The 16519-nt window shown below is 39.7% G+C and overlaps 1 long non-coding RNA gene across 2 annotated transcripts; it reads left to right on the forward strand.

Moving 5' to 3' along the window:
* Positions 1–24: 24 nt before the first annotated feature.
* On the forward strand, positions 25–15850 carry LOC120102900 (uncharacterized). Of its 2 annotated transcripts, XR_015620259.1 has the most exons (4): positions 26–175; positions 1791–1918; positions 12287–12400; positions 15607–15850. It is a non-coding gene; the product is annotated as an uncharacterized LOC120102900 (long non-coding RNA). The 2 variants fall into 2 exon arrangements; XR_015620260.1 differs by lacking the exon at positions 1791–1918 and having other exon boundaries at positions 25–175.
* Positions 15851–16519: the final 669 nt, after the last annotated feature.

Consider the following 16519-nt stretch of genomic DNA (forward strand, 5'->3'; position numbering starts at 1 on the left):
AGCTTCCTAGCACAGACCCAAAACCGGGCAGGGAGAGTTTGAGTGGGCGCCATCTTAACTCAGGGCAGAACCTGTGCTCTTGAGCCTGCAATACTAGGAGAAAAGAAGCGGCAACCATGTTTTGTGTGTGAGGGCAATCGGGCCGAAGCCAAGAAGAGCGCCATATTTGTTGAGGGTAAAAGTCCGCCCGAATCAGTTAATTTAAGCGGGAGGTCAGACAGTTCAGAGTACCAGTCTCTTTGCTGCCATTCCAGACACATGACCCCGCAATCGCGCTTTGACTCTTTGTTCCCAAAAGGCTTCTTCCTTTAGTTGAAACGCAGATAATTGAGTTATGCCTCGATTTAGAAAAGTACCACCTGTGAAGCGCTATTACAAGCAGTGGTTTACAGCCGAGTTTGAAGCCGCATGCCTATAGATGTATCATCCATACTTCATGGGAATTTTGTCACTATTAGGACTCGTACATGAACAATCAGTAAACTGAGACCTAGAGAGATGAAATGACTTGCTCAAAGTAATAAGTTTACTATCCGTTAAAACCAGATCCTTAGCTCCTGGTATCAACATCTTAGCACTTTGGAACCATGTTTTAAACTTCTTGGCCAGGGAATATGTTTTAAGAAGAGACAGTTGTTCCCTTCCCAACAAAGGTTCTGACTGAATTGGGATTTCAGCTATTCCTGCCTTGAAACCCCTCCCACTCTCAGGACTTCTTCACTTTTCTTTAATCTACACAGGAATAAGGGGAGGGAAAAAGGGAGGGGAGGGAGAAGGGAACTGGAGGATGCTTGGATGTGGAACAGTTGTCCCTGGTAGTAAAAACAGTTCTTCTGTCATGACCCTTTGACTGGGCACTTTGGGCCAGACATCACTAGCTTCAGACCTTTGCCTGCTATATTCTGAGATCCTAGGGGAACAAGTGGGTGTCCATGACTGACAAGCTCAATTGTTGCTCCGTTAAAAAAAAAAAAAAAAAAAAGCTATCCTATAAGGTGTTGTAAGGATGACCTGAGATAACTTTAGAAATTCTTTCAATAGTAGTTCTCATTTCCCCACAACCCTAAACACACTTTCTTTCTTTACAAACTGGCAATAACGAATGATGTGCCCTAAATGGGGCACACAGACTATTAACCCCAAGTGTTCCGTTCTTTTTCCATCTTAAAACTTACAGTTCAGACATGAGATCTGTGATAGCTGGGGAGGAGGACCACTGAATAACCCCAATCCACGTTCATTTAAACAACCCTAATTAAACTCAGAGGGGAGGAAAAGAACATGAAAGCAGGGGTGCATAGGGACAAGAGAGTGTAATGGGAGGTGATGAAAATGACCATAACATGTTGTATACATGTGTGAACTGTAAAACAAAAACAGAAATCAAAAGAATACAGAACGTCTAGAAGAGTACTTAAATGCAAAAACCACCAGATCCCGTTATTAAAGCAAATACTTCAAGGTGTGGACAGGATTGCAGGGCAAGCAGTGAGGACGCCTAGATCCTAACTACAGCTTATCCTGTGACCACCTCGGCTTTCCCATTTTCAAAATGAAGTAGAGAACTACAGAGAATCTATAGAAAGTTAATCCCTTGACTTATTTAGAGAGGCCATGTTTGTGAATTATGAGCTTAACCCCCGGTGAACCTGGAAACTGAAAATAGAGTCAATTACACAAAGGAAAAACTATATCGGAAGTTGCTCTTCCTGCTACTGTAGCATATTCATGATTAGAGACAGAGAGGCCATTGCCCTGTTTTTCTCACTCTGGTATTTCTTTCTGCCAAGCCTAAAAGTGACATCATTCCCATCAGCTGTTTGGGCTATCTGGAGCCATCTCCTTGACAACAGCCATCCAGTCACAAAGACAGCATTATTACTTCCTTGGAAGAGGGCATTCTGCATGGCTGGAAGTGGTTTGTATCCACATGCTTTTGATTTGCCAGGAATCCACTGAAGTTGTAGCAGCTCCAAACAGTAAAGTCGCGATCACTAACAGCATGAATTGCTTTGTACAAGTTAAAACACTCACATTGCTCTTTATGTTTGTCTATCTTTTATTTCCTAACACTGGTAAGCAGGTTAGGATCACTGCCTCTCCACCTCCCACCAACCCCCCTCCCCCAGACACACACACACACACACACACACACACACACACACACACACACACACACATCGTGGAGATGAGAAACTCTATAGTTTAGATTCAAGGTTCCATTCATCAAAGATTGGTCACAACGCCTGTGACACTATTAGGAAATGGTGGACCATGAGAGCTTGTTAATGGGTTCTAGAAGCAGAACTCAACTTTTCACATGCCCTTGATAGAAGAATAATGCTCCTTCATCAGTTAAGATTGTCATCTTCAAACAGGCCTGCAGCTTCTGGAAGGACACACATCAAGCAGTGAGAAAACAAGAGGCATCAGCTAGCCAGCCAGATCAGCCAGATTAACCCTGCTAATGAACTGAGTGACAGAAGCCACAACCAGATCCTCTTTACCTCCCAACTGGAAGATCATGGGATCTTTAAAAGATAGAGCCTACTTTAGGGAAGGCAGGTCTTCAGAAGCAATAATGATTCAAAATACACCTTTCATCTTTATGAGTTGATTATCTCAAGCACCTTTCTTTCACTATGAACAGACTTTTAAAAAAGCAAACTAGATTCTGAAAGGAAGAAAGATATTTGTCAAAGACCAAATTTCACTTCTTAGGTTTTCATTAGGAACAGTTTCAGACTTAAAAAAATATTGTAAAAGTAGTGTGATGGGAGTATTCCCCTGTAATCCAAACGCTCAGGAGACTGAAGTGGGAGGATCATGCAACATGGGATACATAGTGACAGAGATCCCAGTGTGTGTGTGTGTGTGTGTGTGTGTGTGAGAGAGAGAGAGAGAGAGAGAGAATTCTTCATGTTTACCTTTACTCAGCTCCCTAAAATATTCACATCTTATACAACCATAACATACCTGCTGTCAAAAATAACAGCAAAAGCAATTTCACTGACACAATTCAATTTACTACACACCTAACTATAAAGTACGCAATTGCTCATTAATTTCCTTCTCTAGGTTCTTGAATGGATCCAGGGTGATAAATTGCATTTAGTGTCACATCTACTTTCTCACCTCTAGTCACTGATATTTATTTTTCATGGTATCAATACTTCCTAAAGGTTTACTCCAGGTATTTTCTAGAATATTCTTCAATCATGTTTCCGAGATTTTTTTCATGATTGAATTTAGATGATGCATTTTAAACAGAAATATTACAAAAATGATATGCTATGTCCTTCTCAGGGTGCAGAGGAGACACATGATGTTGATGTATCTTGCTAACTGGAATAGCTACTCTAATTATCTAATGCCATGTTCTTTATAATAAAATTGGTGATTTGTTTCTTGTAATTAATAAGAATATTAAGAAGAACTACTTGCGATTATATAATCTGTTTTTTTTTCAAATTTCCATTGTAATTTTATCATTGGTACCTCAACCTTACCCAATGATACTACAGGCCTGGGGTGTTGAGTAAAGCACTTGCCATACAAGCATAAGACCTGAGCTTGAGTCCATATAAAATCCAGAGTCAGTAGCCAGCATTTGTAATCCCAGTGCTTATCTGCAGAGACTGGAGTCAGAGAGAATACACTGCAAAGTTACAGTACAGAAGAGGGAGAGGGGAGAGGGGAGAGGGAAGAGGGGAGAGGGGGGAGGGGGGAAGTGAGAGGGGAGAGGGGAGAGGGGAGAGGGGAGAGGGGAGAGGGGAGAGGGGAGAGGGGAGAGGGGAGAGGGGAGAGGGGAGAGGGGAGAGGGGAGAGGGGAGAGAGGGGATCTTGTCTCAAATGGAAAGAGAAACAGACAAGCAGGGTTGTCCCATGGCCTCCATATGCATACCATGGCACAGCATGTGCACCCCTTCTTAACCATTTACTTATTATACTATTTTCATTAGTAAGGACTTACATGCATTTGGTTCATTTTATGTATTCAAATCAATTGCTATTATTAGCTGTCTTGTTGCACAAATTGCCCTGATGTGGCCAAGCTTCTCTTCTAACCTCTGGCTGTGCTGAGATTAAAAACAGTCTGTTTTGTCCAAAGGTCAGAAGTATTTCTTGACTACCCATCTGCCTTCTTATTCTCTAAAACACTTCCTAGCTAGACTTGAACATCCATAGTTTTTATTGAGAGAGAGTTTCCAATTACCACCCACTTTCCCTTCACAGTACTGTGGTTTATCAGCACTATAATAAACCCAACATCAAGCCCAAGGCTATGCACACAGTACGTGTTCAGGGTCAGTTTGTTAAATTGGTATCTTTTGGTCTCTTCTGAAGATGAGATGAGGAGGGTGATTATACTTCCCAATGACTTGTAATATAATTGAAAATAAACCAGAAGATAGAAACTCTAAGTATCTGAACAAAAAGAAATAAAGAACAGAAAATGCTGTATGTCTCATTTGATTAGTTCATCTTCAGTACATGTACTGAAATATCACACTTAGGTATAAAATTATTATGTTAATTTAAAATAAAATTGAAAAGTGGTAATATGAATAAGAAATACTCCATTATGAGGAACTGGATATAGATTATTGAAAAAACATCTATACAGTATGACATTAGACTTGCTTATGTCCAAGTTTGCTTTCCATTCCTGAGATAAACACTATGACCCAACTTGGGGCCATAAAGGATTTATTTAGAATACAGGTCCTCATCATAGACTATGATTGAGGCAAATCAGGTCAGAAAGTCAGAGAGGACAGTAAAAGGATACTTACCAGCTTGCTCATCCTGCTTTCTTTCTTTTTTTTTTTATTGGATATTTTGTGTATTTACATTTCAAATGTAATCCCCTTTCCTGGTTCCCCCCTTTTACATCCTGGGTGCTCCCCCTCCCACCCACCCAATCCCACCTCAACAGCCTGACATTCCCCTACATTGGGGAAATGAGCCCTTATAAGACCAAGGGCTTGTCCTCCTGTTGATTCCAGACAATGCCATCCTGTGCGACATATGACACTGGAGCCATGGGTCCCTAGATATGTATTCTTTAGTTGGTGGTTTATTTCCTGGGAGATCTGGGGGGTCTGGTAGATTGAAATTGTTGTTCTTCCTATGGGGTTACAAACCACTTCAGCTCTTTCAGTCCTTTCTCTAACTTGTCCATTGGGGTCCCTATGGTCAGTCTGATGGTTAGCTACAAGCATCCTCATCTATATCAGTAAGGCTCTAGAGGAGACTCTCAAGAGTCATCCATATCAGGCTCTTGTCATCAAGCACTTCTTTGCATCAACAATAGTGACAGGGTTTGGTGACTTCATATAGAAGGGATCCCTAGGTGGGGTAGTCTCTGGGTTGCCTTTCCTTCCGTCCCTGATACACTCGTATTACCTGTATTTCCTCCTGTGAATATTTTGTTCCCCCTTCTAAGGAGGAATGAAGCATCCACACTTTGGTCTTACTGCTTCTTGAACTTCATGTGGTCTGTACATTGTATCTTGGGTACTCTGAGCTTTGGGGCTAATATCTATTTATCAGTGAGTGCATACCATGTAAGTTCTATTGTGACTGGATTACCTTACTCAGGATATTTACTAGTTACATCCATTTATCTAAGAAGTTCATGAAGTCATTGTTTTTAATAGCTGAGTAGTACCCCATTATGTAAATATACCACACTTTCTGTATCCATTCCTCTGTTGAAGCGCATCTGGGTTCTTCCCAGTTTCTGGCTATTATAAATAAGACTGCTATGAACATAGTGAAGCATGTGTCCTTATTAAATGTTGGAGCACTTTTTGGGTATATGCCCAGGAGTGGTATAGTTGGGTCCTCAAGTAGCACTAGGTTCAATTTTCTGGGGAACAACCAGACTGATTTTCAGAGTGGTTGTACGAGCTTGCAATCCCACCAACAATGGAGGAATGTTCCTCTTTTTCCACATCCTTGCCAGCATCTGCCGTCACATGAGGTTTTTTTTTTTTTTTTTTTTTTTTTTTTTTTTTTTTTTTTTGTCTTAACCATTCTGACTGGAGTGAGGTGGAATCTCAGGGTTGTTTTGATTTGTATTTCCTTGATGACTAAGAATGTTGAACGTTTCTTTAGTTGATTCTTGGCCATTCAATATTCCTCAGTTGAGAATTCTTTGTTTAGTTCTGTACCACATTTTTAATAGGATTATTTGGTTCTCTGGAGTATAACTGCTTGAGTTCTTTGTATATATTAGATATTAGCCCTCTATCAGATATAGGATTAGTAAACATCTTTTCCCAATCTGTTGGTTGCCATTTTGTCCTGTTGTCAGTGTCTTTGTCTTCCAGAAGCTTTGCAATTTTATGAAATCTGTTGGTTGACTCTTGATCTTAGAGCATAAGCCATTGGTGTTCTGTTCAGGAATTTTTCTGCTGTGCCTGTGTGTTCCAGGCTCTTCCTCACTTTCTCTTCTATTAGCTTCAGTGTATCTGATTTTATGTGGAGGTCCAAAATCCACTTGAACTTGAGCTGTGTACAAGATGATAAGAATTTAAATTTGCATTCTTCTACAAGATGACTACCAGTTGAACCAGCACCATTTGTTGAAAATGCTGTCTATTTTTCACTGGATGGTTTTAGCTCCTTTGTCAAAGATCAAGTGACCATAGGTGTATAGGTTCATTTCTGGGTCTTCAATTCTGTTCCACTGGTCTAACTGCCTGTCTCTGTAACATACCATGCAGGTTTTTATTTTTTATCATGATTGCTCTGTAATACAGCTGGATATTAGGGATGTGAAGTTCTTTTATTGTTGAGAATAGTTTTCCGCTATCCTATGTTTTTTGTTTTTTCCAAATGAATTATCAAATTGCTCTTTCTAACTCTGTGAAGAATTAACTTGAGATTTTGATCCGGATTGCATTGAACCTGTAGATTACTTTCAGCAAGATGGTCATGTTTACTATATTGATCCTGCCAACCTATAAGCATGGGAGATCTTTTCATCTCCTGAGATCTTCAATTTCTTTCTTCAGAAAAGAAGTTCTTGTCATCTTTCACTTGCTTGGTTAGAGTCACACCAAGGTATTTTATACTATTTGTGGCTATTGTGAAGGGTGTTATTTCCCTAGTTTCTTTTTCAGTCTGTTTATCCTTTGAGTAGAAGAAAGCAACTGATTTATTTGAGTTAATTTTATATCCAGCCACTTTGCTGAAGTTGTTTACCAGCTGTAGTTCTGTGGTGTAATTTGGGGGTCACTTAAGTATATTATCATATCATCTGCAAAAACTTTAACTTCTTGCTTTCAAATTTGTATTCCTTTGACCTCTTTTTGTTGTCTAATTTCTCTAGCTAGGATTTCAAGTACTATATTGAATAAGTAGGGAGAGAGTGCACAGCCTTGACTAGTCCCTGATTTTGGTGGGATTGCTTCAAGTTTCTCTCCATTTAGTTTGATGTTGGCTACTGATTTGCTGTATATGGCTTTTACTATATTTAGGTTTGGGCCTTGAATTCCTGATTTTCCAAGAATTTTATCACGCAGGGGTGTTGAATTTTGTCAAAAGCTTTCTCAGTATCTAATGAGATGATCATGTGGTTTTTTTCTGAGTTTCTTTATATAGTGGATTATGTTGATGGATTTCCATATATTGAACCATCCCTCCATCCCTGGGAAAAAGCCTACTTGACCATGGTGAATGATCATTTTGATGTATTCTTGGATTCCATTTGTGAGAATTTTTCATATTTTTGCGTCAATATTCATAAGGGAAATTGGTCTGAAGTTGTCTTTGTAGGATTTTTGTGTGGTTTAGTGTAATTGTGGCTTCAAAGAACAAATTTGGTAGTATTCCTTCTGTTTCTATTTTGTGGAATAGTTTGAAGAGTATTGGTATTAGGTCTTCTTTAAAGGTCTTATAGAATTCTGCACTAAACCCATCTGGACCTCAGCTTTGTTTGTTTGGAAAACTTTCAATGACTGCTTCTATTTCTTTAGGGTTTATGGGACTGTTTAGAAGTTTATCTGATCTTAATTTAACTTTGGTACCTGGTATCTGTCTAGAAAATTGTCCATTTCCTCCAGGTTTTCCAGTTTTGTTGAGTAGAGACTATTGTAGGAGGATCTGGTAATTTCTTGAACTTCCTCAGGTTCTGTTGTTATGTCTCCCTTTTCATTTCTTATTTTGTTATTTTAGATACTGTCTCTACCTTCTGGTTAGTCTGGTTAAGGGTTTATTTATTTTGTTGCTTTTCTCAAAGAACCTGCTCCTGGTTTTGTTGATTCTTTGTGTAGTTCTTTTTGTTTCTACTTTAGGTTGATGTCTAAGTGCAGGTAAGGGCTGGCACAAGTTAGGTCAAGACAGTTGAAACAGTTACATTGAAACAGTTACACTGAATAGTTAAAAAAAAAATAAGGCGGGGACAAAGCTTTTGCAAGGCAGAAGAGAAGAGGAAGGAGGAGAATCAAGATGGAGATGGGGAATGATGATCCAGATCTGGGTGGTCTTGAACTGCCAAGGTAATTGGGATGGATTTCTGTAGACAAATTTATCTTATCTAGGTGGGCGGTTTATATCCTTATCAATTGGTTGTGAGTTCATTGTGAGAATGTATTGTGGATTGAAAATTTAACATATAACTCTGATTGATAAATTACAGTTTATTGAGTCAGGATGTCACTGGGTTGTTGGGAGTGTGGGCAGTGGCTGTGGTGGGGAGGTGTGGTAGTCCAGACCATGCTGGACTTCTGAGTCCTGATTTTACTGGGTAGCTGGAATCAGAGATTTCAAAACTAACAGAGAGCTATGGGAAGAAATACTAATTAGAGATAAATTATGGTTAGTTTCATTTGGCCCCACAGGTTTTTATAATCTGTCCATTGTTGAGAGTGGGATGTTGAAGTTTCCCACTATTATAGGGTGTGGTACAATGTATGCTTTGAGTTTTAGAAGAGTTTCTTTTATGAATTTGGGTGCCCTTGCATTTTGATTATAGATGTTCAAAATTGAGAGTTCAATTTGGTAGATTTTTTTTCCTTTGGTGAGTATGACATGTCATTCCTTATGTTTTTTGATAACTTCTGGATGAAAATGGATCTTATTTGATATTAGAATGGCTACTCCAGCTTGTTTCTTGTAACGATGTGCTTGGATATTTTTCCAGCTTTTTACTGTGAGGTAGTGTCTGTCTTTGTCATTAAGGTGCATTTCCTGTATGCACCAAAATGGTGGGTCCTGTTTATGTATCCAGTCTGTTAGTCTATGTCTTCTTATTGGGGAATTGAGTCCGTTGACATTAAGGATATTAAGGAATAGTAATTGTTGTTTCCTGTTATTTTTGTTGTTAGAAGTGGAATTATGTTTATGTGTGTCTCTTCTTTTGGGTTTGTTGCAAGAGGATTACTTCATTGCTTTTTCTAGGGTGTAGTTTCGCTCCTTGTGTTGGAGTTCTCCATCTATTATGCTTGCTAGGGCTGTATTTGTATAAAGATATTGTGTAAACTTGGTCTGGTTGTGGAATATCTTGGTTTCTCCATCTATGTTAATTGAGAGTTATGCTGCATACAGTAACCTGGGCTGGCATTTGTGTTCTCTTAGGGTCTGTATGATATCTGCCCCAGGTCTTCTGGTTTTCATAGTTTCTGGTGTGAAGTCTGGTGTAATTCTGATATGTCTGCCTTTATATGTTACTTGACATTTTTCCCTTACTGCCTTTAATATTCTTTCTTTGTTTTGTGCATTTGGTGTTTTGACTATTATGTGACAGAAGGAATTTCTTCTCTGGTCCAATCTGTTTGTAGTTCTCTAGGCTTCTTGTATGTTCAGGGGCATCTCTTTCTTTAGGTTAGAGAAGTTTGAAGGTATGTTGTCCCTTTAAGTTGGACGTCTTCACTCTCTTCTATACCTCTTATCCCTTGGTTTGGTCTTCTCATTGTTTCTTCGATTTCCTGGTTGTTTTGGGTTAGGAGCTTTTGGCTTTTTGCATTTTCTTTGAATATTGTGTCAATGTTTTCTTTGGTATCTTCTTCACCTGAGATTCTCTTTTCTTTCTCTTGTATTCTCTTGGTGATGCTTGCATCTATGACTCCTGATCTCTTCCCTAGGTTTTCTATCTCCAGGGTTGTCTTCCTTTGTGATTTCTTTATTACTTCTATTTCCATTTTTAGATCCTGAATGGTTTTGTTCAACTCCTTCACCTGTTTAGTTGTATTTTCCTGTCATTCTTTAAGGGATTTTTATGTTTACTCCTTTAGGACTTCTACTTATTTATCTGTGTTCTGCTGTATTTCTTTAAGGGAGTTATTTATGTGCTTCTTAAAGTCCTCTATCATCATCATGAGATGTGATTTTTAAATCCAACTCTTGCTTTTTCCATGTGTTGGGGTACTCAGGACTTACTGTGGTGGGAGAACTGGATTCTGATGATGCCAAGTAGTCTTGCTTTCTGTTGCTTAGGTTCTTGTGCTTGACTCTCGACTTCTGATTATCTCTAGTGTTAGTTGGTCTTGCTATCTCTGACTGGAGTTTGTCCCTCCTGTGGGCCCATGAGCCTGTCATCTTAAGAGTGAGAGCACTCCTGTGAGACTAGTTCTCTCCTTGAAGGATTTGGGTATGAAGGGCTGTGGGACAGCCTTAGCTCTGGGAATAGAAGGAGTCTGGAAGAATCGTGTCCCAGGCTGTTCCTTGGTTTCTGTGACCTGTGTGCTCCTAGTGGGTCCCTCTTTGCGCAGTTATTGGAGCATAATTGGGGTCTCACCTGTGGTCTTAGGAGTGAGAGTACTTCTAGGAGATCATCTCTCTTTGGGCAGGATTTAGGTACGGAGGGATATGAGACAGACTTAACTCCATTTGTGGCACAGATGGAGACAGGAAGGCCCTGCTTTCTTATATAACCCAGTACTTGAAGCTGCCTAGTGGGTAGTATCACCCGCAGTGGACTTTTCTACAATAATTTTGCATTAATCAAGAAAAAGCTCAACAGACTTGCCTATAATCCAATCTGATCGAAGCAGTTCCTTAATGAATACTCTTTCACCTCCAATGACTAGTTTGTGTTGAGGTGACAAACAAACAGTGAAACCAATTAACCAACTAACCAATTAAACTTTTGTATTTTGTTTTGTTTTTACTGGTGTACTGAATGCATTTTATCAAATTATCAGGCCCCTTCAACAGAGAAATTCCTTGAATAACTGAAATGAACTACCATGGCCTGAGCTCTTTGAATGCACGAAATCATGAGCCAAGTGCATTGAACCCTCACAATAGCCCTATGAAGAACTGGTTATGTACCAACTTTTTAGTTTACAAGTTCAGAGAAGAAATGCATTTGACCTGCCATTGAACATGGGAACATCAAATATGCCCTTTTGCTTAAGGATCACTTGGAACTGAAAGCAAATCAGATCAGTAAGACACAGAAGGAATTATCTGCCTTTCCTCTTTCCACTTAAAATCAAACCAAAAACATCCCTCTATGAAGATATTACTCTTTCCAGTTTGCCCACATATTGCCTAGTTAATTCCCTATGCTTTACCATCTTCTGAAAGCCAGCTCCCCTTTCTTTTGTTAAAGCAGCATACTGGCCCCACTTCTTTGTATAGGGGTGGCTCTGATGTTAAGGTCCTGTTTCCCAATTGGTTCTTGATCTGTCAGTAAAGAAGCCATGAGCTAATTGCTATGTGGAAGGCATAGATGGGATTTTTGGGTCCCTGAAGGCAAGCAGATAGACACAAGGGAGGAGAGCAAAGCTTGCTATGCTTTTGATGGAGAAAAAATGATCAGCCATGTGAGATCTGGAACACAATGGCCATATAGGCTGCTCCCCAGGGTCATCAAGGATGTTTAGCAGAGACTAGATATAACAGAGCAACTAAAGTTTAGGACAGGTGAAAGGTTGTGGAGCTGAGAATATTGATGGGGGAAGTTTTTTCCAGGCAGGAGATAGATAGCACCAAAAGACAAGTTAAAATTAAACAACCATGTACATCTATGTCTTTTATCTATGGATTCAAGGGAAGCTGGATGGGAGATGGTAGGGTGGCCCATTCCCAGAGCTTAGGAGGGGTAGTAAAGCGACATACATATCTCTGAGTTTTACTTCTTCTCTGTACACTCACATAAAAGTTTTCCTCTTAAACACCACACAAACAACTAAGCAGAGAAGCTGAAGTTTGAACCTCAAGCACCTGCTTTAAATGTACAGTTATACACAAGTGATAAAAATCGTTACTTAATTGATATAAGCATAATAATAATAAACTTCAGGATATAAATCAAATCCTTATTATTCAGGTGCTGTGAAAAGTTTTGTAAATAAGCTCTATGTCCCACAAAGGGAAACCTGCACATTCCAAATTGATGCTAGTATTTCACTGAGACCTGGAGAAGGAAAAGAAAACCTCCACTGTGAGTACAATTATAGAACTTTACTTATGAAGCCTGTCTTTTATGTGTCACTGTGGATGTATGCGGAAGGCAATAAGGGATATGTGCTAGAGTATTAAACATGGGGGAGGAGCTTTTGTATTTGTACAAGAGAGAGAGCGAGAGAGAGAGAGAGAGAGAGAGAGAGAGAGAGAGAGAGAGAGAGAGAAGGGGTGGGGAGATCATTAATTTGCCCAGAGTGTCCTTGAACTCATTGAGTAGCTTTTACAGACCTTGAACTTGCAGTCCTTCTGCCTCATAATTGCAGTCTTGAACCATAACACTTAGCTTTGTTCTCCATCTCTTGGTGCTTCCCCCAACTAGCTATAAGACAAATTTGTTACCATTCTTATAGGGATAAAAAAATGAGTCTCTGTCTGACCTATGAACTAATTTTGTCAAAGTTGTGCAGCAAGGTCGTGGTCTTGAGCCTCAATTCTTGTTCTTCAAAACTAATACTTGTGAATTTCTTAGAACATAGAGAGGCACAGATATACGAGAAGGCAAATTGATGGGGCAGATCTTAGGATATCTAAAACTATCAGATGGCTGTAAGAAAGCCAAAGGTTACTAAAGAAATTATCCCCAAATTCCACAGAGTCTTTAAATCATGATCCCTAGCTCTTTATTTAAATATTGAAATAGTAGTGGGACATTTTGCAGATTGAAAGAACTACATAAAGTCTTATGAGTTGTAGGAGTGGATGGTAAATGTTACCTGCCCCTTACGCAGTGACTCAGTAGAAAGTAATCCTAACTTGGGAAAGCTACAGTGCCTCCTGCCACAAAGTGGTAAACATCAGGCTTCTCTGCCTTCTCAAACACTTGCCTCTCTGTCTGATACAGCATCTGGCACCCTGCGGTCTTCATCTTGAACAGATCCTTAGAGCCCACAGATAAGTGGAGAATGAACATTAGTGTAGGCTCTGTTTCACAAGCCAGGGATTCTTTGCTTGGGGAACACAGCTTTAGTGAGTTCTTATACTGTGAATTTCCTAGCATTCTCCCAGTTAGATTTGAGGTCTGCTTGGTGCAAATGATTGGACCTAGGGCCTTATACACGTTACACACATCCCCAGCCCTGTGAATGTAGTTTAAGAGATTGTTTTAGGTTATCATAAGGGCCTCAACTTCAAATTCTCTGAGGTTGTGTGTGTAGGTGTGTGTTTGACACACACACATATATATATGTAGTGTTTGCATGGGTGTGTATGGATACATGCCCACCTATACAGTTAGGGGTTGATGTCAGTTGTCTTCTATTGTTCTGTATCTTATATTTTAAGGCAGGCTTTCTGAAGCCAACAGTTTCAGCTGGATTGATTAGTTAGTACTGCCCAAGATCTGCCTACCTTCAAGCCTCCCTTCTCTTGATAATGTAATTATAATGAACCAACATACCCAGCCTTTACATAGGGGTTATGGATCTGAACTCAGGTCCAAAAGCATTTATTGCCAGTACTTTTCCCAATGAGTCATCTCCTAAAACAATTCTCTCTGTGTTTTTTTTTTTTTTTGTTTTTTGTCTTTTGTTTTATGTTTGGAGATTTACTTGCTGTGTAGACAGACTGGTCTTGAACCCACATGCCTCAGCTCTCCAATGCTATGATTATAGGTATACAATGTCTCATCTGACTTAAACTTACCTTATGACTTTCATAATGGCCCTTAGTTTTTATGTTATACTGTAAGCTTCAGCATACTGACTTCATTTTGAATCTATTTTACTTCCAGAAATCTTACATCTATGGAGCCAGTGCCCCAATCTCATGGCATTCCCTGACAACATTTTGAGGGAACAGAGAAATAATCTAAATCTAAGGTGCCCAATAAAATACTCATCAGCTAGCTACACATATCAAGTGGAATATGCAAGACTCTCTTTGCAAATAAGGGAGTAAAGTTTTCTTCCAGACAGGGAAGCCCAGACTGACTTGGAACTCTCTATATAATAATGGCTAAAGTAGAAGTCATGGCAATCCTCTGGTCTCTAGCACCTCATTGCTGAGATTTCTTGATGTGAACTATCACATCATAGTTGATTTTTCTTTTTGTGAGACAATGTTTTCATGTATCCCAGGATAGCTTCAAATGAATAAGTAGAAAAATAACCATAATCTTTTGATCATCCTGCCTCTGCATCCTGTGTGCTAGGACTAGAAATTTATGTAATTAGCCAATTTATATGATGCTGGAGTTTATAAGCTAGTGCTTTATACATGTTAAACAAACATTCTACCAACTGAGCCACATTCCCAGCCATGATGTTTTCTAGTCTACTTAACTAGCTTAAATCTAACTAGGTATGATTATTTCAGCATAAACAGAAAAACATTTTCCTCACTTCTAAAAGCTTCCCAGTGGCCTAGTGAAAATGTTTCCTGCTTCATGTTGAAGATGTGAGTGTCCATATAACTGGAATGATACCATATGCTCTCATTTGTGTTGGTCCCCTCTGAAAAGAAGGGTTTTGTATTTCTGCACCCCAAGATTTACTATAGTGGTTGGCATATGGTAGATGTTCAGTGAATATTGATTAAAAATGGATGATTCAATCTTAACCAGAAGTAATAATCTTACCTTCCAAACAGTCTTTTATTCTTACATAACATGAATCATATAGATGAGGGCTCCATGAAAAACACTAACTATGTCTCCTGATATACCCTGTGGAATCTGAATTAGTTTCAGAGAGATCAGTACTTTGCCCATGCTCACTGCAAACTTAGGGCATAGACCCTCAAGCATGTATCCTCTTTACTTCACAAACACACATGTGTACACACACCCATTCTAACAGGTTAGCACGGTGATTCCCACAATGCCACAGAAAGTTCAGCCTCCTGGCTCATCTGTAGAAAATACAGAAACAGCAAAAACTTACCCTGGAAAAGTATCTCATGCCATTCCAAATGCTTCCTAAACCTAGCAATGGGTTGATTGCAACTTCAGGCTGTGTGTTGGCTTTCTCATCAGAAAACAGACCCAGACCTCACTGTAGGCCATCCAGTTCTTTACTCACTAGAGAAAGAACCACAGTGTATTTATTCTTAATGTTCTCCTTGAAAACTTCTTAAGTAGAAGGGGTGAGGTGGTGTTGGGCACTATTGGCTACAAGTCTTCCCACATGTTTTTTCAGCAAGCCTTACTGGAATGCTAGAAGCTAATCATCTTTTCTTTTTTTACAGGTGATACCATAGGTTAAAAGCAAGATTAAGATGACTGCCTTAAAATTCTGCAGCTGACAAATTTGCATTGGAATCTGTTATTTCTCTGCTTCAAAGAAAATGCTCTTTGTCATGTGGCCTATTATGTAGAACCTAGACAAATAGTTTATTTTTTTAATCAACCCCCCCAAAACCCCCAAATCTCCACCCAGATATTTACAACTCCCAACAGTGATGAAATTACAATTGTGACATAGCAACAAAAATATTTTTTATTGGATTTTTTATTTACATTTCAAATGTTTTCCCCTTACCTGGTTTCCCCTCCATAAACCCCCTATCCCATCCCCTCTCCCTCTTCTTGTATGAGGGTGTCTCCCTCCCTAACCATTCACCCCTTCCCGCCTCCCAGCCCTGACATTCCCCTACACTGTGACATCCAGCCTTGGCAGGACCAAGGGCTTCTCATCCCATTGGTGCCCAACAAGGTGATTCTCTGCTACACATGCAGCTAGAGCCATGGGTCTGTTAATGTGTAGTCTTTGGATAGTGGTTTGGTCCCTGGGAGCTCTTGTTGGTTGGTATTGTTGTTCTTATAGGGTTGCAAACCCCTTCAGCTCCTTCAATCCTTTCTCTAACTCCTCCAATGGGGACCCCATTCTCAGTTCAATGGTTGGCTGCTAGCATTCGCCTCTGTGTATGTCGAGTTCTGGCAGAGTCTCTAAAGAGACAGCTACATCAGGCTCCTGTCAGCATGCACTTCTTGACATCAGCAATATTGTCTGGGTTTGGTGGCTGTATGTATATGGACTGGATCCCCAGGTGTGGCAGGCACTGAATGGCCATTCCCTCAGTCTGTGCTCCAAACTTTGTCTCCATATCTCCTCCTATGAATATTTTTGTTCCCCCCTTTTAAGAAGGACTCAAGCATCCG

This window comes from Rattus norvegicus, chromosome 5 (assembly GCF_021556685.1).
Source record: "Rattus norvegicus strain SHRSP/BbbUtx chromosome 5, alternate assembly SHRSP_T2T, whole genome shotgun sequence".
NCBI lineage: Eukaryota > Metazoa > Chordata > Mammalia > Rodentia > Muridae > Rattus > Rattus norvegicus.